The sequence below is a fragment of the Narcine bancroftii genome, unplaced genomic scaffold (genome assembly GCF_036971445.1).
Source record: "Narcine bancroftii isolate sNarBan1 unplaced genomic scaffold, sNarBan1.hap1 Scaffold_158, whole genome shotgun sequence".
NCBI classification, from domain to species: domain Eukaryota; kingdom Metazoa; phylum Chordata; class Chondrichthyes; order Torpediniformes; family Narcinidae; genus Narcine; species Narcine bancroftii.
In genome coordinates, this window is record NW_027211893.1 from 4,977,942 (window position 1) to 4,986,609 (window position 8,668).

An 8,668-nucleotide genomic window follows, 5' to 3' on the forward strand; every position below is an offset into this window, starting at 1 on the left:
GCGGGGAATCAGAGATGGGGAATCAAAGGCAGGGAATCAGAATCGGAAGCAGGGAATCAGAGGCCGGGAATCAGAGGCCGGAATCAGATGCCGGGAATAAGAGGCCGGGAATCAGAGGTGGGGAATCAGAGTCCGGGAATCAGAGATGGGGATTCAGAGGCGGGGAATGAGATATGGGGAATCATAGGCGGGGAATCAGAGGCGGTGAAACAGAGGCGGGGAATCAGATATGGGGAATCAGAGGTGGCGAATCAAAGGCGGTGAATCAGAGATGGGGAATCAGAGGCCGGGAATCAGAGGCAGGGAATCAAACACGGGGAATCAGAGGCGGAGAATCAGAATTGGGGAATCAGAGATGGGGAATCAGAGATGGGGAATCAGAGGCGGGGAATCAGACGCGGGGAATCAGAGGTGGTGAATCAGAGATGTTGAATCAGAGGCGGGGAATCAGAGGCAGGGAATCAGAGTTGGGGCATCAGAGGTTGGGAATTAGATATGGGGAAACAGAGGCGGGGAATCAGAGGCGGGGAAACAGAGGCAGGGAATCAGAGGCGGGGAATCAGAGGCGGGGAATCAAAGGCAGGGTATCAGATGTGCAGAATCGGAGATGGGGAATCAGAGGCAGGGAATCAGAGGCGGGGAATCAGAGGCAGGGAATCAGAGGCGGGGAATCAGAGGCGGGGAATCAGAGGCAGGGTATCAGATGTGCAGAATCGGAGATGGGGAATCAGAGGCAGGGAATCAGAGGCGGGGAATCAGAGGCGGGGAATCAGAGGCCGGGAATCAGATATGGGGAAACAGAGGCGGGGAATCAGAGGCGGGGAAACAGAGGCGGGGAATCAGATATGGGGAATCAGAGGTGGGGAATCAGAGGTTGGGAATCAGATGCAGGGAATCAGAGGCTTGGAATCAGATGCAGGGAATCAGATGCGGGGAATCAGAGGCGGGGAATCAGAGCTGGAGAATCAGAGGTGGGGAAGCAGAGTTGGGGAATCAGAGGCGGGGACTTAGATATTGGGAAACAGAGGCGGGGAATCAGAGGCGGGGAAACAGAGGCGGGAAATCAGATATGGGGAATCAGAGGTGGGGAATCAGAGGCAGGGAATCAGATGTGTGCAATCAGAGATGGGGAATCAGAGGCAGGGAATCAGAATCAGAAGCAGGGAATCAGAGGCCAGGAATCAGAGGCCGGAATCAGATGCCGGGAATAAGAGTCCGGGAATCAGAGGTGGGGAATCAGAGTCCGGGAATCAGAGATGGGGATTCAGAGGCGGGGAATGAGATATGGGGAATCAGAGGCGGGGAATCAGAGGCGGGGAAACAGAGGCGGGGAATCAGATATGGGGAACCAGAGGTGGCGAATGAAAGGCGGTGAATCAGAGATGGGGAATCAGAGGCCGGGAATCAGAGGCAGGGAATCAAACACGGGGAATCAGAGGCGGGGAATCAGAGCTGGGGAATCAGAGGCGGGGAATCAGAGTTGGGGAATCAGAGGCGGGGAATCAGAGACAGGGAATCAATATGGGAATTCAGAGGTGGGGAATCAGATGTTGGGAATCAGAGGCAGGGAATCAGAGGCGAGGATTCAGAGCTGGGGAATCAGAGGCGGGGAATCAGAATTGGGGAATCAGAGATGGGGAATCAGAAATGGGGAATCAGAGATGGGGAATCAGAGGCGGGGAATCAGACGCTGGGAATCAGAGGTGGTGAATCAGAGATGTGGAATCAGAGGCGGGGAATCAGAGGCAGGGAATCAGACGCGGGGAATCAGAGGTGGGGAATCATAGCTGGCGAATCAGAGGCGGGGAATCAGAGGTGGGGAATCAGAGGCGGGGAATCAGATATTGTTAATCAGAGGTGGGGAATCAGAGGCGGGGAAACAGAGGTGGGGAATCAGATATGGGGAATCAGAGGCGGGGAATCAGATATGGGGAATCAGAGGCGGGGAATCAGAGGCGGGGAAACAGAGGCGGGGAATCAGATATGGGGAATCAGAGGTGGGGAATCAGGGGCGGGGTATCAGTGGCAGGGAATCAGAGGCAGGAAATCAGAGGCCGGGAATCAGAGGCGGTGAATCAGAGGCGGGGAATCAGAGGCAGGGAATCGGATGTGCGGAATCAAAGATGGGGAATCAGAGGTGGGGAATCAGAGGCGGTGAATCGGACATGGGTAATCAGAGGCGGGGAATCAGAGGCAGGAAATCAGACACGGTTAATCAGAGGCGGGGAATCAGAGCTGGGGAATTAGATGCAGGGAATCAGAGTTGGGGATTCAGAGGCGGGGAATCAGATATGGGGAAACAGTGGTGGGGAATCAGAGGCGGGGAATCAGAGGCAGGGATTCAGATATGGGGAATCAGAGGTGGGTAATCAGAGCTGGGGTATCAGAGGTGGGGAATCAGAGTTGCGGAATCAGAGGCGGGGACTTAGATATGGGGAAACAGAGGCGGGGAATCAGAGGCGGGGAAACAGAGGCGGGGAATCAGATATGGGGAATCAGAGGTGGGGAATCAGAGGCAGGGAATCAGATGTGCGGAATCAGAGATGGGGAATCAGAGGCAGGGAATCAGAATCAGAAGCAGGGAATAAGACGCGGGGAATCTGAGGCGGGGAATCAGAGCTGGGGAATCAGAAGCTGTGAATCAGAGGCGGGGAATCAGAAGCAGGGAATCGGATGTGCGGAATCAGAGATGGGGAATCAGAGGTGGGGAATTAGATGCAGGGAATCAGAGTTGGGGATTCAGAGGCGGGGAATCAGATATGGGGAAACAGAGGTGGGGAATCAGAGGTGGGCAAATAGAGGCGGGGAATCAGATATGGGGAAACAGAGGCGGGGAAACAGAGGCGGGGAATCAGATATGGGGAATCAGAGGTGGGGAATCAGAGTTTGGGAATCACAGGCAGGGAATCAGAGGCTGGGTATCAGATGCAGGGAATCAGATGCGGGGAATCAGAGGCGGGGAATCAGAGCTGGGGAATCAGAGGTGGGGAATCAGAGTCGGGGAATCAGAGGCAGGGAATTAGATGTGCGGAATCAGAGATGGGGAATCAGAGGTGGGGAATCAGAATCAGAAGCAGGGAATCAGAGGCAGGGAATCAGAGTTGGGGATTCAGAGGCGGGGAATCAGATATGGGGAATCAGAGGTGGGGAATCAGAGGCAGGGAATCAGATGTGCGGAATCAGAGATGGGGAATCAGAGGCAGGGAATCAGAATCAGAAGCAGGGAATAAGACGCGGGGAATCTGAGGCGGGGAATCAGAGCTGGGGAATCAGAAGCTGTGAATCAGAGGCGGGGAATCAGAAGCAGGGAATCGGATGTGCGGAATCAGAGATGGGGAATCAGAGGTGGTGAATTAGATGCAGGGAATCAGAGTTGGGGATTCAGAGGCGGGGAATCAGATATGGGGAAACAGAGGTGGGGAATCAGAGGTGGGCAAATAGAGGCGGGGAATCAGATATGGGGAAACAGAGGCGGGGAATCAGAGGCGGGGAAACAGAGGCGGGGAAACAGAGGCGGGGAATCAGATATGGGGAATCAGAGGTGGGGAATCAGAGTTTGGGAATCACAGGCAGGGAATCAGAGGCTGGGTATCAGATGCAGGGAATCAGATGCGGGGAATCAGAGGCGGGGAATCAGAGCTGGGGAATCAGAGGTGGGGAATCAGAGTTGGCGAATCAGAGGCGGGGACTTAGATATGGGGAAACAGAGGCGGGGAATCAGAGAAGGGGAAACAGAGGCGGGGAATCAGATATGGGGAATCAGAGGTGGGGAATCAGAGGCAGGGAATCAGATGTGCGGAATCAGAGATGGGGAATCAGAGGCAGGGAATCAGAATCAGAAGCAGGGAATAAGACGCGGGGAATCAGAGGCGGGGAATCAGAGCTGGGGAATCAGAGGCAGTGAATCAGAGGCGGGGAATCAGAGGCAGGGAATCGGATGTGCCGAATCAGAGATGGGGAATCAGAGGTGGGGAATCAGAGGTGGTGAATCAGACATGGGTAATCAGAGGCGGGGAATCAGTGGCAGGAAATCAGACACGGGGAATCAGAGGCGGGGAATCTGAGCTGGGAAATTAGAGGCAGGGAATCAGAGTTGGGGATTCAGAGGCGGGGAATCAGATATGGGGAAAAAGAGGCGGGGAAACAGAGGCGGGCAAATAGGGGCAGGGATCAGATATGGGGAAACAGAGGAGGGGAATCAGAGGCGGGGAAACAGAGGCGGGGAATCAGATATGGGGAATCAGAGGTGGGGAATCAGAGGTTGGGAATCAGAGGCAGGGAATCAGAGGCTGGGAATCATATGCATGGAATCAGATGCGGGGAATCAGAGGCGGGGAATCAGAGCTGGGGAATCAGAGGTGGGGAATCAAAGTTGGGGAATCAGAGTCGGGGACTTAGATATGGGGAAACAGAGGCGGGGAATCAGAGGCGGGGAACAGAAGGCGGGGAATCAGATATGGGGAATCAGAGAATCAGAGGCAGGGAATTAGATGTGCGGAATCAGAGATGGGGAATCAGAGGTGGGGAATCAGAATCAGAAGCAGGGAATCAGAGGCAGGGAATCAGAGTTGGGGATTCAGAGGCGGGGAATCAGATATGGGGAAACAGAGGCGGGGAATCAGAGGCGGGAAAACAGAGGCGGGGAATTAGATATGGGGAATCAGAGGTGGGGAATCAGAGGTGGTGAATCAGCGATGGGGAATCACAGGCGGGGAATCAGAGGCAGGGAATAGAACGCGGGGAATCAGAGGCAGGGAATCAGAGTTGGGGCATCAGAGGTTGGGAATAAGATATGGGGAAACAGGCGGGGAATCAGAGGCGGGGAAACAGAGGCGGGGAATCAGATATGGGGAATCAGAGGTGGGGAATCAGAGGTTGGGAATCAGAGGCAGGGAATCAGAGGCTTGGAATCAGATGCAGGGAATCAGATGCGGGGAATCAGATATGGGGAATCAGAGGTGAGGAATCAGAGGTTGGGAATCAGAGGCAGGGAATCAGAGGCTTGGAATCAGATGCAGGGAATCAGATGCGGGGAATCAGAGGCGGGGAATCAGAGCTGGGGAATCAGTGGTGGGGAATCAGAGTTGGGGAATCAGAGGCGGGGACTTAGATATTGGGAAACAGAGGCGGGGAATCAGTGGCTGGGAAACAGAGGCGGGAAATCAGATATGGGGAATCAGAGGTGGGGAATCAGAGGCAGGGAATCAGATGTGCGCAATCAGAGATGGGGAATCAGAGGCAGGGAATCAGAATCAGAAGCAGGGAATCAGAGGCCGGGAATCAGAGGCCGGAATCAGATGCCGGGAATAAGAGGCCGGGAATCAGAGGTGGGGAATCAGAGTCCGGGAATCAGAGATGGGGATTCAGAGTCGGGGAATGAGATATGGGGAATCAGAGGCGGGGAATCAGAGGCGGGGAAACAGAGGCGGGGAATCAGATATGGGGAATCAGAGGTGGCGAATCAAAGGCGGTGAATCAGAGCTGGGGAATCAGAGGCGGGGAATCTGAGTTGGGGAATCAGAGGCGGGGAATCAGAGTCGGGGAATCAGAGGCAGGGAATCAGATGTGCGGAATCAGAGATGGGGAATCAGAGGTGGGGAATCAGAGGCGGTGAGTCAGAGATAGGGAATCAGAGGCGGTGAATCAGAGGCAGGAAATCAGACACGTGGATTCAGAGGCTGGGAATCAGACGGGGGGAATCAAAGGTGGGGAATCAGAGTTGGGGAATCAGAGGCGGGGACTTAGATATTGGGAAACAGAGGCGGGGAATCAGAGGCTGGGAAACAGAGGCGGGAAATCAGATATGGGGAATCAGAGGTGGGGAATCAGAGGCAGGGAATCAGATGTGCGCAATCAGAGATGGGGAATCAGAGGCAGGGAATCAGAATCAGAAGCAGGGAATCAGAGGCCGGGAATCAGAGGCCGGAATCAGATGCCGGGAATAAGAGGCCGGGAATCAGAGGTGGGGAATCAGAGTCCGGGAATCAGAGATGGGGATTCAGAGTCGGGGAATGAGATATGGGGAATCAGAGGCGGGGAATCAGAGGCGGGGAAACAGAGGCGGGGAATCAGATATGGGGAATCAGAGGTGGCGAATCAAAGGCGGTGAATCAGAGCTGGGGAATCAGAGGCGGGGAATCTGAGTTGGGGAATCAGAGGCGGGGAATCAGAGTCGGGGAATCAGAGGCAGGGAATCAGATGTGCGGAATCAGAGATGGGGAATCAGAGGTGGGGAATCAGAGGCGGTGAGTCAGAGATAGGGAATCAGAGGCGGTGAATCAGAGGCAGGAAATCAGACACGTGGATTCAGAGGCTGGGAATCAGACGGGGGGAATCAAAGGTGGGGAATCAGAGCTGGGGAATCAGAGGCAGGGAATCAGAGTTGGGGATTCAGAGGAGGGGAATCAGAGGCGGGAAAACAGAGGCGGGGAATTAGATATGGGGAATCAGAGGTGGGGAATCAGAGGTGGTGAATCAGAGATGGGGAATCACAGGCGGGGAATCAGAGGCAGGGAATAGAACGCGGGGAATCAGAGGCAGGGAATCAGAGTTGGGGCATCAGAGGTTGGGAATTAGATATGGGGAAACAGAGGCGGGGAATCAGAGGTGGGGAAACAGAGGCGGGGAATCAGATATGGGGAATCAGAGGTGGGGAATCAGAGGCAGGGAATCAGATGTGCGGAATCAGAGATGGGGAATCAGAGGCAGGGAATCAGAATCAGAAGCGGGGAATCAGATATGGGGAATCAGAGGCCAGGAATCAGATGCTGGGAATAAGAGGCCGGGAATCAGAGGTGGGGAATCAGAGTCCGGGAATCAGAGATGGGGATTCAAAGGCGGGGAATGAGATATGGAGAATCAGAGGCGGGGAATTTGAGGCGTGGAAACAGTGGTGGAGAATCAGATATGGGGAATCAGAGGTGGCGAATCAAAGGCAGTGAATCAGAGATGTGGAATCAGAGGCGGGGAATCAGAGGCAGGGAATCAAACACAGGGAATCAGAGGCGGGGAATCAGAGCTGGGGAATCAGAGGCGGGGAATCAGAGTTGGGGAATCAGAGGCGGGGAATCAGATGTGCGGAATCAGAGGTGGGGAATCAGAGGCAGGGAATCAGATGTGCGGAATCAGAGATGGGGAATCAGAGGCAGGGAATCAGAATCAGAAGCAGGGAATAAGACGCGGGGAATCTGAGGCGGGGAATCAGAGCTGGGGAATCAGAAGCTGTGAATCAGAGGCGGGGAATCAGAAGCAGGGAATCGGATGTGCGGAATCAGAGATGGGGAATCAGAGGTGGTGAATTAGATGCAGGGAATCAGAGTTGGGGATTCAGAGGCGGGGAATCAGATATGGGGAAACAGAGGTGGGGAATCAGAGGTGGGCAAATAGAGGCGGGGAATCAGATATGGGGAAACAGAGGCGGGGAATCAGAGGCGGGGAAACAGAGGCGGGGAAACAGAGGCGGGGAATCAGATATGGGGAATCAGAGGTGGGGAATCAGAGTTTGGGAATCACAGGCAGGGAATCAGAGGCTGGGTATCAGATGCAGGGAATCAGATGCGGGGAATCAGAGGCGGGGAATCAGAGCTGGGGAATCAGAGGTGGGGAATCAGAGTTGGCGAATCAGAGGCGGGGACTTAGATATGGGGAAACAGAGGCGGGGAATCAGAGAAGGGGAAACAGAGGCGGGGAATCAGATATGGGGAATCAGAGGTGGGGAATCAGAGGCAGGGAATCAGATGTGCGGAATCAGAGATGGGGAATCAGAGGCAGGGAATCAGAATCAGAAGCAGGGAATAAGACGCGGGGAATCAGAGGCGGGGAATCAGAGCTGGGGAATCAGAGGCAGTGAATCAGAGGCGGGGAATCAGAGGCAGGGAATCGGATGTGCCGAATCAGAGATGGGGAATCAGAGGTGGGGAATCAGAGGTGGTGAATCAGACATGGGTAATCAGAGGCGGGGAATCAGTGGCAGGAAATCAGACACGGGGAATCAGAGGCGGGGAATCTGAGCTGGGAAATTAGAGGCAGGGAATCAGAGTTGGGGATTCAGAGGCGGGGAATCAGATATGGGGAAAAAGAGGCGGGGAAACAGAGGCGGGCAAATAGGGGCAGGGATCAGATATGGGGAAACAGAGGAGGGGAATCAGAGGCGGGGAAACAGAGGCGGGGAATCAGATATGGGGATTCAGAGGTGGGGAATCAGAGGTTGGGAATCAGAGGCAGGGAATCAGAGGCTGGGAATCATATGCATGGAATCAGATGCGGGGAATCAGAGGCGGGGAATCAGAGCTGGGGAATCAGAGGTGGGGAATCAAAGTTGGGGAATCAGAGTCGGGGACTTAGATATGGGGAAACAGAGGCGGGGAATCAGAGGCGGGGAACAGAAGGCGGGGAATCAGATATGGGGAATCAGAGAATCAGAGGCAGGGAATTAGATGTGCGGAATCAGAGATGGGGAATCAGAGGTGGGGAATCAGAATCAGAAGCAGGGAATCAGAGGCAGGGAATCAGAGTTGGGGATTCAGAGGCGGGGAATCAGATATGGGGAAACAGAGGCGGGGAATCAGAGGCGGGAAAACAGAGGCGGGGAATTAGATATGGGGAATCAGAGGTGGGGAATCAGAGGTGGTGAATCAGCGATGGGGAATCACAGGCGGGGAATCAGAGG